This window comes from Sorex araneus, chromosome 2 (genome assembly GCF_027595985.1).
Source record: "Sorex araneus isolate mSorAra2 chromosome 2, mSorAra2.pri, whole genome shotgun sequence".
NCBI lineage: Eukaryota > Metazoa > Chordata > Mammalia > Eulipotyphla > Soricidae > Sorex > Sorex araneus.
In genome coordinates this window covers 226,516,006-226,532,420 of record NC_073303.1, presented here as the reverse complement: position 1 = coordinate 226,532,420, position 16,415 = coordinate 226,516,006, and positions in this window count along the sequence as shown.

Here is a 16,415-nt window from a genome sequence, read left to right as displayed (position 1 = left end):
CAGATTTTGATACTAGGAAATGCTCACTAAATGTGCTTGAAAGCTTTCCCTTCTCTAAATTCTGGGGGGAAATTATAGAATTTCTATTTATTTAAAATTTGATAAAATAACCAATAGAGCTAAGTCTTTGATGTGGAAACTTTTTAATTTTAAAATTATTGGACTGAGGAGACAGTTTGATAGGCTGACTGCATGCTTTGTATGTAGGAGGAGCAGGTATAATTCCAACACTGCAAAATCCCCCAAATACTGCCAGAAGCAACTCCCAAATACCAAGTTGAGAGTAGTCCCTAAGCACTTTTAGGTGTGACCCCACAAAGCAAGAAAATGTGTTTAGTAAATACATAAATTTTTGTATTCTCTATTTCCTCTGTTTTTGGAATTTGTCTAGTAAACTTTTGATACATATTAAGGCTAAGTAGTTGAATATACTGTCATAGAGTTGTTCATAAGATTCTACTAGTATCCTTTCAATGTACGTTAAATCAATCGATTAGTGCCCCTAATTCAATACTAATGTTGATAGCTTATGTTCATTTCATTTTTTATTTTTTTAAATATATTCTTTTATTGAATCACCATGTGGAAAGTTACAAAGCTTTCAGGTTTAAGTCTCAGTTATACAATGCTCGAACACCCATCCCTTCACAAGTGCACATATTCCACCACCAAGAATCACAGTATACCTTCCCCCTCCCCGCACCTCCCCAGTCCCCCACCCTGCATGTGTAACTGATAACATTTCACTTTACTTTCACTTTACTTTGATTAGCTTATGTTCATTTTACCCCAGTTCAGAAAAAGCTTTTTTTAAAAGATGCAGTGTGGTTTGTTGAATATGAAAAGAATATAGTAAATGATACATGAAGACTAACAAATTCCATTGCAAAATGAAAATTGTATACATTTTCATATTATCAAAATTATATAAACTGCTTATATGACTTTGAGAAATGAACATTTGAATTACATTGTTACTGGATATTAGAGATTATGCTAAATACTTTAACTGTTACTATCAGTCAGTGGCAGAATTTTAATACAATTATTTTCTCTAATATCAGCTTTCAGCCTATTTGTACTTCTGAATAGTTACATCTAAATATTATTCATATTATTATAGCCATCTTTTGCCATTATTTTATTGACCTTTTCATAGAACATGCTTTTGGTTTTATTGATGTCTAACATTTGTTTTATACATCATTATTTTCTGGTGTTAAGTATATTCCTTTTGCTTATATTAAGTTTAGTTCAGTCTTATTTTGAGGGGTGGGGGGGTAGAATTTGAATCACAACTGTGGTTGTGTTTAGTAAATACATAAATTTACTAAATTTACATAAATTTACTAAATTCATGAACTCCTAAATTCAAAAAATTCAAGTACCCTGATGTCCAGGATAACTCTAGGCTTTTTAGATTGGGGGCAGGCAGCCTCCTTCCAGCTCTCCTTTTTGAAGCCCCCAAAGACACGCCCACCTCCCACAGCCACCACCATGTCAACTCAGTGGCCCAGACATAGATCCTAAAGTCTCTGGACCTCAGGGTCACATATGCAGCTGTGCAAAATCTCCAAATATTGAAATTCAGTTAGGAGCATATCAATTATATGGGAAGGTAACATAGAAGCCAATTGTCATCCTGTTGTTCACTGATTTGCTCTAGCAGGCATTAGTAATGTCTCCATTGTGAGACTTGTTACTGTTTTTGGCATATCGAATCCGCCACAAGTAGCTAGTCAGACTCTGCTGTGCAGGAGGGATACTCTCGGTAGCTTGCTGGGCTCTCCGAGAGGGACGAAGGAATTGAACTTGGGTCGGCCACATGCAAGGCAAATGCCCTACCCGCTTTGCTATCGCTCCAGTCCTAGAAGCCAACTAAGCTCAACAATAGAAAAGAAGGTTCAATCATCAACAATTTGGTAAATCTTGGAAAAGACTTAACCCCATGGTGATATATAACAATTTTCACCTAAAATTGATTTTTAATTGATTTCAGTATGGAGCTTTATTATCTAATCAATGCTATCTAACTCTAGAATTGTATCAAAAATTGAGACTTTTGTCTATGTTAAAAATAAAGTAAGGGGGCTGGAGAGATAGCACAGTGGGTAGGGCGTTTGCCTTGCACGTGGCTGACCCAGGTTCGATTCCCAGCATCCCATATGGTCCCCTGAGCACCGCCAGGAGTAATTCCTGAGTGGAAAGCCAGGAGTAACTTCTATGCATCACCAGGTGTGACCCAAAAAAGCAAAAAAAAAATTAAATTAAAATAAAAATTAAAAAATAAAAATAAAGAGAGACCAGAGAAATAGTGCAGCAAGTAATGCATTTTTCTTTGCATGTGGCCAGGCCTGGTTTGATACGGATCAGATACCAGATACCAGATACGGCCCCCCCAAGAATTGCAGGAGTGATCTCTGACCACAGTGGCAAGAGTAAACTCTGGGTGTGACTCCCCAAATGACTTCAAAATCATCAGTATGTACATGGCAGTGTGAGCTAAGCCTTCAACATGTCTCAAGGGACAGGTGAGGTCTAGGATCAGGAATATTCTGGGTATAGAAACCCCATGAACTGCTTTCCTGAAATTTCTAACCTCTTCCCAGTGCAACACATCCACATTGTTTGCATCCTCAGTGTGGCGAGGCTGGGCACACACAGACTACCTCAGGGAAAGTCTAGTTGAGGATTTTACTATGGAAAGCAACCATTTCCTTTTTATTTACAAAAAGGAAATTCCCTGTGCTGGGAAGCCAAAGCACAGACCCAATAAGTTTCTCTTAAGCCTGTAGTGATACAACAGCAGGTAGGGCATGTGCTTTGCACATGGCTGACCCAGATTCATTATCTAGCACCCCATATATTACCCTGAGCCCACCAGGAGTGATCCCCAAGCACAAAGCTAGGAGTAATCCCTGAGCAGTGTTGGGTATGACCCAAAGACCAAAATAGTAATAATAACAGGAAGAGTAGGAGGGTGAGGAGGGAGAAGGAGGAAGAGGAGGAGAAGAGGAAGGAGGAGAAACAGCAACAGCAGCAGCTTGCTAGGTTGTTTATTCCAAGACTATGAAAACTCATGAATTGAATAGACCAAGAAATGAATGTAACAAATGCAATGTCAAAGAAGCCAATCAAATGGCACACAAGGAAGAAATGTTATCAAGAGCTTACCACCACCCCATCCCACATTTAGACCATCTTACCCTGACTATAAGAGAATAAACAAGAAGAGTAAAAGTTTATTGAACATTAAATAAAGCAGATAATATTGGTAAGAAGAAATCTACCCAAAACTAGACATTTCAAAGAACCCAGCCTTCCTGGTGACAGAGGAGACACTCTGTGAGAAATTTCACAAGTCAATCAGCCCTAATCTTCAACTACTAAGAGGAAATGACAAATACTGTAAAACAAAAATCCCAAGCACAACAGTATGGTTAAAAAGGACAAGAAGATGAGCGTGTAGATGGACATTTGCTTCTCCACTGTACCCCTGATCAGGCAGAGATAAGTTCCAGGGCAGTAATTAGAATTGCAGGAAATGACAGACTCGCTCACCAGGGGCAGATGTTTGTTCAAGAGAAGGAATAAAAACAAACACTGTGTGCCCATCAGCAGTAAGAAGTAGAGAAGATAGGGAAACAAGAGAGCCTTCTGAAGATGGAAGTTCACAGTTTTACTTCTAGGGGGAGCCTTATACTTGAATCCCGTTTCCTCTTCACTTTCCTTTGATCGCGACTTGTTGCGCATCTTCCGTCGAACTGCGGCCATGAAGAATTCAAACGAGAAGAAGAATCCCATGCATACAAAGAATAAATAGCACCAAATTCCTGCGACAGGAACATTAAAGACTTTTTCAAAACACTCAGTCACACAGAAGTCGGTTATATTTCCATGGCACTCGAAATCTTCAGGAATGGAGTTCCAGGGCATTTGGACCAACTGCACCACAATCCCATACACAAAAAAGAAGCCGAACCACAGATGCCGCCCGAAGTAGTAGCGTGATATGTCACTAGCTACAAAGTAAAACAGCGGGATCAGAGACGCCAATGCAGGCAAAGCCATCTTCTTAGTCTCTGAGGGGGAAAAAGAGGGAGGCAGTGTCAGAACGTGAGAGCAGCTACCACAAACTGTAAGCACGGTTGAAAAGCGATCAAGGCCACCATCAGTTCCAGGTTCACATCTTCAGGGTAGGAAGGTCCAGCCCTGGGTCCTCCACCCTCATAGAAAATGAAGTTGTGCGGGGCTGAGAGGGTACTGTGGGTAAGGCTCTTGCCTTGCACTCGGCTCACCCGGGTTGGATCCCTGGAACCCGGGAAGGTCTCCCGAGCCCGACAGGAGCCGTCCCTGAGCACAGAGCCAGGAGTAAGCCCTGGGCACCACCGGGAGTGGTTCCCCCCAAACGCAAATGAAAACGAAATCATTGGTGTCCAGACCCACAGCTGTTTTCTTCAACAACAGCTTTAGGAAGCTGCTGAGCTTCCTATCAAAGACCAAGTCTCCACTAACCTGCGGTGAACAGCGACTGAAGTCACTTCTTCTGGAGCCAAGTAGTTTCTCAGGGATGGAGTATCTGCGCCTCTTATCAGAATCAGCAACTGCTCTTCACCAACTGCCGCTTCTTAGGCTCTCCCACCTAGCTGTCCCATTGGCCAGGCCGCCTGTCTGTCTTCACAGTCTCCTCCCTCTTCATCAACGCCCGCTTCTGAGACTCTCCCACCTAGCTGCCTCTTTGGCCAGGCCACCTGCCTATCTCGCGGTCTCTACTAACTGTCTCTTGGAAATCTCATGAAAAAAGACTTAATGTCAGCTGCCTAGTTGCTCAGGGCTCCCGCGAACTCTTGGTCTCTACTAAACATTTCTTGGAAAGAAGGTGGAAAAACTCTTTGGCCAATTTCCTGGTCTCAGTATACTAATGGTCTTTTGGGAAACAGATGGAAACGAATCCTAAAACCAACTCTTCTGTGGACGAGAGTGATAATGCCTCAGGTAGAACACTTGCCTTATACGCAGCCGACCCAGGAACAATCATAGTACCACCCTGAGCATAGAGCCTGGATTAAGGCCTGTGCAACGTAGAGTGTGGCTCCAAGAAAACACACACACACACACACATACACACACACACACATACACTCACTCTCTCTCTCTCTCTCTCTCTCTCTCTCTCTCTCTCTCTCTCTCTCTCTCACACACACACACACACACACACTCTCTCTCTCTCACCACACACGCACTCACACACACACGAGGCCATTATAGTATCCGGAAATTTTGTTGATTTGGCTTCTCTTCCAAGATTAGTGGTGAAGCAGTGAGGCTGGACCCTTTAAATGGCCGTGACTGTGGGGAGTAGGTGAGGCTCCCGGACTTCACCAGGGCAGGGACTCAGCTTGCCCCTTTTCCAAGGGTCCCCCAGTATTTTCAGCCTAAAGACCGTTGAATCTGTGAGTTTCATCGGCTTGGCTTGATTTCTCTTCTGAAATTGGTCATGAGTCATTTTTTAAAAATTTTTTCTCTTTGGGTCACACGCGGCAATGCACAGGGGTTACTCCTGGCTCATGCACTCAGGAATTACTTCTGATGGTGCTCAGGGGATGCTGGGAATTGAACCCGGGTTGGCCGCTTGCAAGGCAAACGCCTTACCCGCTGTGCTATCACTCCAGCTCTATAGGTCGTTTTTAATTTGTATGCTTGAGCACCTCACCTGGATTTTCTCAGGGCTTACTCTTGGCTCTGTGCTCAAGGATAACTTCCAGTGGTGTTCAAGGAACAACGTGTAGTACCAGAGTTCGAAACTTGGTGGCCAATGTGCAAGGCAAGTCTCCTCCCCACTATACTATCACTCTGGTCCTGGCATCCTGGGTTTTGACCCCCAACCCCCGCATGGTCCTTCCTCATCCAAAACCTTGAACTTTGCCAAATAACTATGTTGCTGGCAGAAGTTTTGATGTAATGATTTTGTAACTATTTGTGTCTATTATAAGATATAGCAAATGAGTATTTAATGTGATTATTTGTGAAACACATAAATTACTTGTATCACTTGTCATCCCGTTGCTCATTGATTTGCTCCAGCAAACCATGCCAGTTTTACATATGGGATGGGTAAAGTTATCAACCATATAGTGTTGGATTTAAATTGGAATATTCATGGCCCTGGGCTTTGGCTCAGTGATAGACCACATGCCTCAGATGCTTGAGACCCAGCTTCAAGATCAGACATAAACAAGGTTGCCCACTCTGACCATTGTTATTCAATACAGTACTGTAAGTTCTGCCCACAGAAATTAGGGAAGAAAGGGATATAAGCACATACAGATGGGACAATAAATAAATGAAACTACCACTTTTGCACATGACATAATACTACATTTAAAATACCCTAAGAGATTCTTTAAAAAAAACCAACTCCTGGGGGCTGGAGCAATAGCACAGCAGGTAGGAAATTTGCCTTGCACATGGCTGACCTGGGTTTGATTCCCAGCATCCCATATGGTCCCCTGAGCATCGCCAGGAGTAATTTCTGAGTGCAGAGCTGGGAGTAATCCCTGTGCATCACCAGGTGTGACCCAAAAAGCAAAAAAACAAACAAACAAAAAAACCAAATCAACTCCTAGGGACAATAAACCATAAAAATATGACTGACTACAAAATCAAATGTAGAAATCTATGGCATTCCTACATACAAACAATGAAAAAGAAGAGAGAGAAATCAGAGAAAGAATCCCATTCACATTGTGCTTTAAAAAAGTCAACTACTTAGGAATCAACATAAGAAGTGATATGTAAAAAACAATATTTTATTGCTAAAAAGTAAAAGAAGACACAAGGAAATGGCAATACATTCCTTGTTCATGGATTGGAATAATCATACATATTCAGTGCAGTTCCTATAATAATACCCAGGACATTTAAGAAAAACATAGCCCAAATGCTGATGAAATTTATATTGAGTATTAAACTGTCCCCAAATAGTCAAAGCAATCATAAGAGAAAAGAAGGAAGTAAGCTTTTTTTTTTTTTGCGTCACACCCAGCGATGCACAGGGGTTACTCCTGGCTCTGCACTCAGGAATTACTCCTGCCGGTGCTCAGGTTACCATATGGGATGCTGGAAATAGAACCCGGGTCGACCGCGTGCAAGGCAAACGCCCTACCCGCTGTGCTATTGCTCCAGCCCCAAGGAAGTAAGCTTCTTGTACCCCAATTTCAAACTGTACTATAAAGCTGTAATAATCAAATCAGTGTGGTAATAGGATAAAAACAGATTCTGAGACCAATGGAATAAAATTGTGGCCCTCTAATCTTTGACTAAGGAGTAAAGAGCATGAAGTGACGAAAACCTCTTCAATATATGATGCTGGGACAACCAGTCAGTCATGTGTAAAAAAAATGAACTCAGACCCCTTTCTTATACCATCACAAAAGTCAAGTCAAAATGGATTACAGACCTTGATGTCAGACCTGAATCCCCAAAATATATTAGCATAACTCTTCATGACATTGAATTTAGAAATGTCTTTGTGATTCAATGCCATTAGCCAAGGAAATGAAAACAAATATAAAAAAATGGAACTACATTAAATTAAGACATTTCTGCAAAGCAAAGAAATGACAATCAGAATAAAAATGCACTCCCACAGAATGGGAGAGAATATTTGCTTACCACCCGTATGACAAGGGATTCATATTCAAGATATATAAAGCACTTGTAGAACGTCACAAGTAGTAACATATAAAAAGTGAGAAATAACCCATCGTAAAATCTGGAAAGAGATGAACAGAAACTTCCTCAAAGAAGACATATAGATGATCAAAAATATATAAAAAATAAAATGCGTCATTTATCATCAGGGAAATGCAAATCAAAATGATGATGATATATGTCTCATATCAGTGATACTGGCATGCATCACAAAGAACAAAAATAACCAGTGTTGACCCTGATGCAAGAAAAGGAAACCTCATTCACTTCTTGTGGGAAGGTCAACTGATTCAACTTTTGGGGAAAATAACATGAATAATTCTCAAAAAAAAAAGGACCCTAGGAATTGAACTTCCGTGTAACTCAGAAATTCCACTTCTGGGCATCTATCTCAAGGACCTAAAACTATTCAGAACAAAACACTCCACCATTCAGCACTATTCACAGTAGCACTACTAAAAATAGTCAAAATCTGCCCTCCAAGGCCAGAAAACCGGATTTAACACTATGGTATATATGGGACCAGAGCAATAGTCTAGTGTTTGCCTTGCATGCACCCCACCCTGGTTTGATCCCTGGCATCCCATATGTTTCTTTGAGCACTTTCAGGAATGATTCCTGAGTGAACAGCCAAGAAAAACCTTTGAGTATCACCAGGTGTAGCCCAAAAAACAAAACCAAAAAACTATGATGTATATAAACAATGGAATACTGCTCGGTTATAAGAAAAGATGAAATTATGCAATTTGTCACTATCGAATGGAACTGGAGGAGATCAGGCTGAATGAAGATAGCCAGAAGGAGAGAGACACACACCAAATGATCTCTCTCATATGGGAGATGTAAAGCAGCTTAGTAAGGTGGTAACAAATGGTCAAAAAGCAAAAGAATTTAAGAACAGATCTACAGAACTGAGCTTACCACGGTAGCATGAAGTGGGGACTGAGCGGGAGGTATTGAGATGGGGGAGTGTGGAGGATCTTGAAGCAATGGTGGAGAAAAAGGGGCACTGTGGTGGAGAGTCTGGTGTTGGAATAGTGTTTGCATAAAACCCCACTATTGACAGTATTATAAAATTGTAAATCATGGTAGCTAAAATAAAATTTTAAAGAAATACCATAAACATTAACTCTATTATAACCATGTTACCATGTCATCCTGTTGCTCATCAATTTGCTCGAGTGGGCACCAGTAATGTCTCCATTGTGAGACTTGTTACTGTTTTTTTTTCACAAGAGATAAAAATCATCATTTATTTATAAAACTTTAATTCAACCAGAAGTTATAATGTTTTAAATAAACATACATTATATAAGAATACTTAAATATATCAAGCATATATATTTTATATGAAAGGAAAAGTCAACAACAGTATAGTAGAAGACTTCAATACCCCATTTACAAAAATAAACAGATGGTTCAGACAACAGTAAGGTAAAAAGCAGGTGTAGACAATGTTATGGACCAAATCAACATAACAGATATATACAGAATATTTCACCAAACAGTAGAATTAACATTCTTTCCATGCACATGAATTTCTCAATAAAGATCAAATTCTAGGTCACAAAATAAGTCAATACAAATTTAAGAAAACTCAAGTAAATACAGACATAGTTTTTGCAATCTCAATGAAATGAAACTAGAAATTAATCAGAAAGAAAAATGGAAAAATTCAAATATATGCTTATATTAGAAAACATAATAATGTTTAATGATTGGATCAAAAAAGAGAACAAATTAGAAAATATATTGATATATGTTAAAGTTAAAATACCAAGACCAAAGCTTGTGGGATATAGGTCTTCTGGGTTTTAAGGAAAGGATATAAATTTGAGGGCTATAAAACCACAGTCACTTTCCCCAGATGCAGTCTTTTTAAAATCCTCTCATTTTTAAGAAAGTATTTACTTAATCTACCATGTTGCACAATAAATTGAAAATCAAAAATCTTCCATGCTAGACTTGAAGAGCTTGAAGAGCACTCAGTATCTCGTCATAGCAGAGTTGTATAACAAGGTCCCAAGCTGCAAGCATAATTTTATGAGGGCATATACTGATCTGTAAAATTCTTTCCACCTCAACATTTACATGTTTAGTGGGATATTAACAAAAACATTTATTTAGAAAAATACTTTTGTTTTGAAAATTAGTACAAATTGCTACAGAAATTCTTTATCAATAGGTTAGCTTTCTATAGTTCTAGTTACTGTTGTCAATGAATAGTCCACAAATATTAGGTAAATTAGATATGTCAAGGTGGGGGGAGAGAGAGGAAAGAGAGAGAGAGAGAGAAGCTAAGTTCGTAAAATTTTTACTAAAGTATATTGCATCTACATTGTTATTCCTTTTAGTCTCTTACTGTGCCTAACTAAACTTTACTACATGTATGTATAGAAAAATTGTATACATTGAATTAGGGACTATTGATTATTTTAGGCATCCACTGGAGGTCTTGTGGATAAGAGGAGGGCACTGTACTTCTATGTTCTGAGCCAAGTTCTGTTTGGCTGAATCCAAACAAAGAAATTAGCAAAAAAATAGCAAGGGTAAATTTTATATTCTCAGAATACTAAATTACCTAAAAGATAAACTTAATGCTGAGGTATCAATGTCAATATAAAGCTGTATGAATGTAAAAATGTAATTAAATAGAAATTCAATAATGCAGGAAATATTAACAGAAAAAGTAAAGTAAGGTCAGTAAAATAATTGAAGGATAGTTCTGAGTAAGGGTGGGGTAGTAAGGAATGAAATAATAGAAATATAGTATGTCTAAAACTTTTCAGGATGATTATTAAACCATTGATTATTTAAAAAAAGCAAAGTAAAAATGTCATTTTCTATGCAGGTTTTATGGAAAAAATGAGATTAACAAAACTGATTTTCAAAAGGATGAAATGCCAAACCAATCTTCTGTCATTTCTCTGCCCTCCTCCTCCCCAGGAATATTATTTTTTAATTTATTTTTATAAAATTGTTCATGATTTATTGCATTCAATATTCTAACACCAATCCCACCACTATTGCACCTTACCACCACCATTATTTCCAATTTTCCCAACCACCCCTCAGGACTGCCCCATAGCATAACTGAATACATGGAGCCATCTAGCCCTTGTAGAAGAGATCACAAAACATGTTGTTACAGGTTAATCTTGTGTGTTTACATTTTCTTTTTTTTTTAATTTATTTATTTTTAATTAGAGAATCACCATGAGGGTACAGTTACAGATTTATACACTTTTGTGCTTATACTTCCCCCATACAAAGTTCGGGAACCCATCCCTTCACCAGTGCCCATTCTCCACCACCCGTAAACCCAGCATCCCTCCCACCCTCCCCAATCCCATCTCCCCCCACCCCACCCTGCCACTGTGGCAGGGCATTCCCTTCTGTTCTCTCTCTCTATTTAGCTTCTACGGCCCGCAATAAAGGTGTTGAGTGGCCACTGTGCTCAGTCTCTAGCCCTCATTCAGCCCGCAACTCCCTTCCCCCGCATGGCCTTCGACTACATTATAGTTGGTGATCCTTTCTCTGGCCGCCAGAGCACGGTGGCCCTTCGGCCGCCTGTCAAGGTCTGCTGTCAGGGGATGACTAGCCCTCACGCCAAGTATCTCCATACTCATTCCTGTTTACAGGAACTAAGGTAGGGGTGCCCGCTCGAGCAAATTGATAAGCAAAGAGACAACAATGATGATGACAGTGATATATTTTCATATATATAATATATATATATGTGTGGGCACACAAGGCTCAACCTTTAACAACACATTAGTGATCTCTTATAGAAGGACTTACTGACCCCTGAGTGAAATATGACAATGTTCACACTCTTTCCTCTAAGAAAACTGTGTTTTTGTATTTTTACTGGTCTTTCATAACAAACAATACAAGATATATTATTTCAGTTCTGCTTTGGGGCAGCGGTTGGGGTTCGGTATGGAAACATCAGAAATATGGTGGTGGGAAGGTTAATGGTGACGGGATTGGTGTTTGAATATTAAATGCAATCAAATATTGTGAACTACTTCATAAAATAAAAAAATTTTAAAAACTTTGTGCTACAAATGATAACATCGGATGGGAGAATATATTTGCTAACTATAAATAGATAAACTTGTAGCCAGAATAGATGAAGAATATGACTCAATACTAATAAATTTTAAATGAAAAAATATAGATATTCCTCATGAGACTAATAAGTACCTATAAAAATATTCAACATCATTAATTAGGTTTTTGCAAGTGAGATAGTACTTCATGTACCTACACAGATGACTATAATAAGAAAGACTATAACACGAGCTAACAAATATGTGGAGAAATTGGAACCCTTAAATACTGTTGGTGAGAATTGAAAATGGTGTTTCACCCTGGAATATGGCTTGGAAATTCTTCAAAATATTCAATATTGACTTAGCAATATTTACATGGAATTTCCAAGATGAATTAAAATATACCTATACATAAAAATATACACACAAATGTTTGTAGCAATATTATTTATAATATAAAAAGTGGAAATGGTTCAAATGTCTGTCAACATAATCAACCAGGGTAGATTAATAGATGTGGATGTTCATATAATGACATAGTATTTGGCAATAGAATTAGTGAAGTATTAATATATGCTACAGTGTGGATGAACTATGATGACATTATAGTAAATCAAAGAAATCAGTCATAGAAGACCACATATTGAATGATTTCATTCATGTTAAAGAGACAAATATATAGACATTAGTGATTCCCTCAATCTAGAAGTGGGTAGATTGTAGTAGTAGAATGACAAGTGACTCCTAATGGATTTTTTAGGATGAGAAAAAGTATTTAAAAGTAGATTATTGGGACCAGAGAGATAGTACAGCAGGTAGGGCAATGGCATTGCACATGATCAACCAGGGTTCGATCCTTAGAACATTGAGTTGTATTCTCTATTGTCTATTTAGGGGTCAAATCCAGGGTCTCATACATGTGAGAAGTGTGCTCTAACACTGATATACATCCTGGTCCCTGTAATGCACTTTATTTTGAGCCACACCTGGGGGTTCTCAAGGCTTACTCTCAGCTGTGCTCCAGGAACCATGAGTGTTGGGAGGATAAAACCCTGAAGTAGCCCCTGAAGGAGCCCAAAGGTATGAAGACCACATCCCTTTGAGATGGAAATGCTGAGCTCTTTGGGGATAGAGAAACTCAAAGACGACCCAGATGCAGAAACTGAGGCAACACCTAGAGAAGGGTGAAACCCCTCATAAAAAGGGGAAGCTACAGGAAAATCTAACGGCTTCAGTAGTACAGCAAATAGAGTGCTAGTCATGCTAGGTCGACCTGGGTTGGATCCCCAGCACCATATGCAGAAACATCAGTCATGCAAAAGAATTTCTTGTGTGTGCAAGATATAATAAGAACAAAGTAGAGGAATAACAATTGACCCAAGGCAACAGAAACTGAGAATTGGAAAGAGGGAGGAAGGGAGACACTGAGACAACAGTGGAGGGAAGTGGTCACTTTGGGGGTGGTGTCAAGCTGGAGTGTATCAGTAACAGTGTTGTAAATCACAGTGTATTTAAAAATGCATATTGTAGAGACAGGCAGGGAGGCATGAGAAATGGGACATTGGTGGAGGGAAGTTGACACTAGTGATGGGAGGTGGTGTTGGAACATCCCTTGCCTGAAACTCAATCATGAATATATTTATAAATCACAGTGCCTTAAAATGTGTTTTTAATTACACACACACACACAATAAAAAACACTGTGCTTCCCCAGAATCCAGAGATGGCTGACTTGAATGTCTTTAAATACCCACAATTTCAGTGTAAAACGCCTTGTTGATGGTGTGAAGGCAGGAATTCTAGGAAGCCATTTTGTTGCCTGGCAGACTTCCAGTAGAGACAATAAGGTTTGACATACCAACAGTCCAACTGCACAGCTAATCTCCAAAAGCCACCAAACCACAGTCATCCCAGGTAGATTGATCTCTGGGGTGAAAACTCAGAGGCCTTCTTGGAATGGAATCTTCCTTCTAGAGATGCCCAGTTAACACCACGCCCAACCTCCTCTGACTTATAAACAGCCCAGTCCCACGGCTCCTGAAGCACAGGACTACACATGCAGCCACACAGTTCCTCCTCCATATTTCACAGAACTAACAACCCAGTAGGAGCACAGAAACTTTGATGGGAAAACTGCATAGAAGCCAACCAAAGTTCAGTGAGCAAAAACAATAACACAAAAGGCACAATCAGCACCAACCAGCTCAGTAAATTCTCAGGCAATGACCTTAATAACACCATTGGGAGATATAAAATTATTACAAATTGATTTTTATGAATTTATTTTCTGATAATTCCATTTGCCATTATGCTATAAGAAACAAAGTACATTTGTTTGTGCCTACTAAAGGGACAGGCTTGGTGGAGTGGGTAAGAAATTTGGGACACTGGTGGAGGGATGGTCACACTGGTGATGGGATTCATGTCGGGACACTGAATGCCTGAATGCCTGAAACACTGCATTATAAACAACACTGTAGGACTCAGGAATGAATCCTGGAAGACAACGGAGATTTCTCTGGGCCCCATGCCGAGCCAATTACACCAGGGCACCTCAGATGGATTAGGTATTCTTTCTCCGCTTACTCAAATGAACCACTTGTCGCCACAAACTTCCAGAAGAAAAGCCCAGGTACGTGGGACCAGGGACTAAAGACTTCAGGCCACATGGCGGCAGGGACAGTCTGTCCCTCCCCATCTCCCCGCCCCTTCAGGGGTCCTGGCTGTCACACCCACAAACTGCCTCCAGGTGCCCTTTAAGCACATTAACAACCTTGATCTAGAGACTCACAAATGAATCTCAGAATGAATTAGCTTGCTGCAGAGATATCTCTGGACCCAAATTATTTACAATTTTAGAATTCCGGGAGTGTGCAGCCACTTTCATTACTGCACATCATCTCATGATATTCATAACAAGCAACAGAAAAATTACCTAGCATCTGCCTGTGGCAGGCAGGCTTGAGTGGTGGTGGGAAAATTCTAAATAATGGTGGTGGGAAGGTGTAAAGGTAGTATGATTGAAATATTGAATATAATCAATTAATGTGAACAGCCTTATGAAAATAAAATTTAAAAATTGAAGAGTAGATAAATAAATAACATTGTAAACATAGTGTTTAATTTTTTTTTAAATGGTGCCTCTAGGGGCTAGAGCGATAGCACAGCGGGTAGGGCATTTGCCTTGCATGCCGACCCAGGTTCGATCCCCAGCATTCCATATGGTCCCCTGAGCACTGCCAGGAGTCATTCCTGAGTGCAAAGCCAGTAGTAACCCCTGTGCATCGCCATGTGTGACCAAAAAAAAGAAAGAAAAAAGGTGTCTCTAACTGAGACTTATTTTACATCTGAGACTTCTTGTTAGAAAGATGTAGAATCTCAGGGCCAGAGCGATAGCACAGCGGGTAGGGTGTTTGCCTTGCACGCGGCCGACCCGGGTTCGATCCCTGGCATCCCATATGGTCCCCCGAGCACCGCCAGGAGTAATTCCTGAGTGCAAAGCCAGGAGTCACCCCTGAGCATCGCCGGGTGTGACCCAAAAAGCAAAAAAGAAAAAAAAAAAAAGAAAGATGTAGAATCTCTACCTGCCAAAACCAGCAGTCAATTGAGTCAACCAAAACAAAATAAGCCAGACTTAGTTGGTTCCTACTTGAACCTGTCACACAGGACAATCAGGCTCCTGCCCCCTTAGTCACCTTCATAGAGATTTTCATCCTTCGGGGGTGCTTACGAAGAATCTCCTGATGGTTCACCTCCTGGTTTTAAACACTCAGCATGTCTCTTCACACAGAGTTATGTGTGTAGTTCTTTGATTCAACCCATTCCGTGCACCAAGGGATCAAAGCATAGTCAAATCCACTAGAATACATGAGATGAGAAAGAAGAGAGAAAAATGGTTGGAAAGAAGAGAGAAAAAATGGTTGGAAAGAAGAGAGAAAATATGGCTAAGTGACCTTCTCCTCCTCCTTCCTCTTCCTTCTTCTTTTTCTTCTTCCTTCTTCTTCCTCTTCCTTCTTTCTCTCCTTCCTCTTCTTCCTCTTTTCTCTTCTTCCTCTTTCTTCTTCTTCTTCTTCTTCTTGTTCTTCTTGTTCTTGTTCTTGTTCTTGTTCTTGTTCTTGTTCTTCTTCTTCTTCTTCTTCTTCTTCTTCTTCTTCTTCTTCTTCTTCTTCTTCTTCTTCTTCTTCTTCTTCTTCTTCTTCTTCTTCTCCTTCTCCCTTCTCCCTTCTCCTCCTCCTCCTCCTCCTCGTCCTCCTCCTCTTCCTCCTCGTCCTCCTCCTCCTCCTCCTCCTCCTCCTCCTCCTCCTCCTCCTCCTCCTCCTCCTCCTTCTTCTTCTTCTTCTTCTTCTTCTTCTTCTTCTTCTTCTTCTTCTTCTTCTTCTTCTTCTTCTTCTTCTTCTTTTTCCTTTTATTTTTGTTTCTAGGCCACACTAGCAATGCTGAGGGGTTACTCCTACCACTGCTCTCAGGAATTATTCCTGTGTTTGGGTGACCATGTGGGATGCCAGGAATTGAACCAGGGTCATTTGTGTGCAAGGCAAATGCCCTACCTGCTGTACTGTCACTGCAGTCCTCCTTGCAAAGAGAAGTTTGTTAACCTTGTGTACAGTCCTAAGTCTTGTGGTCCCTGTGCTGCTTCTAGGGCAT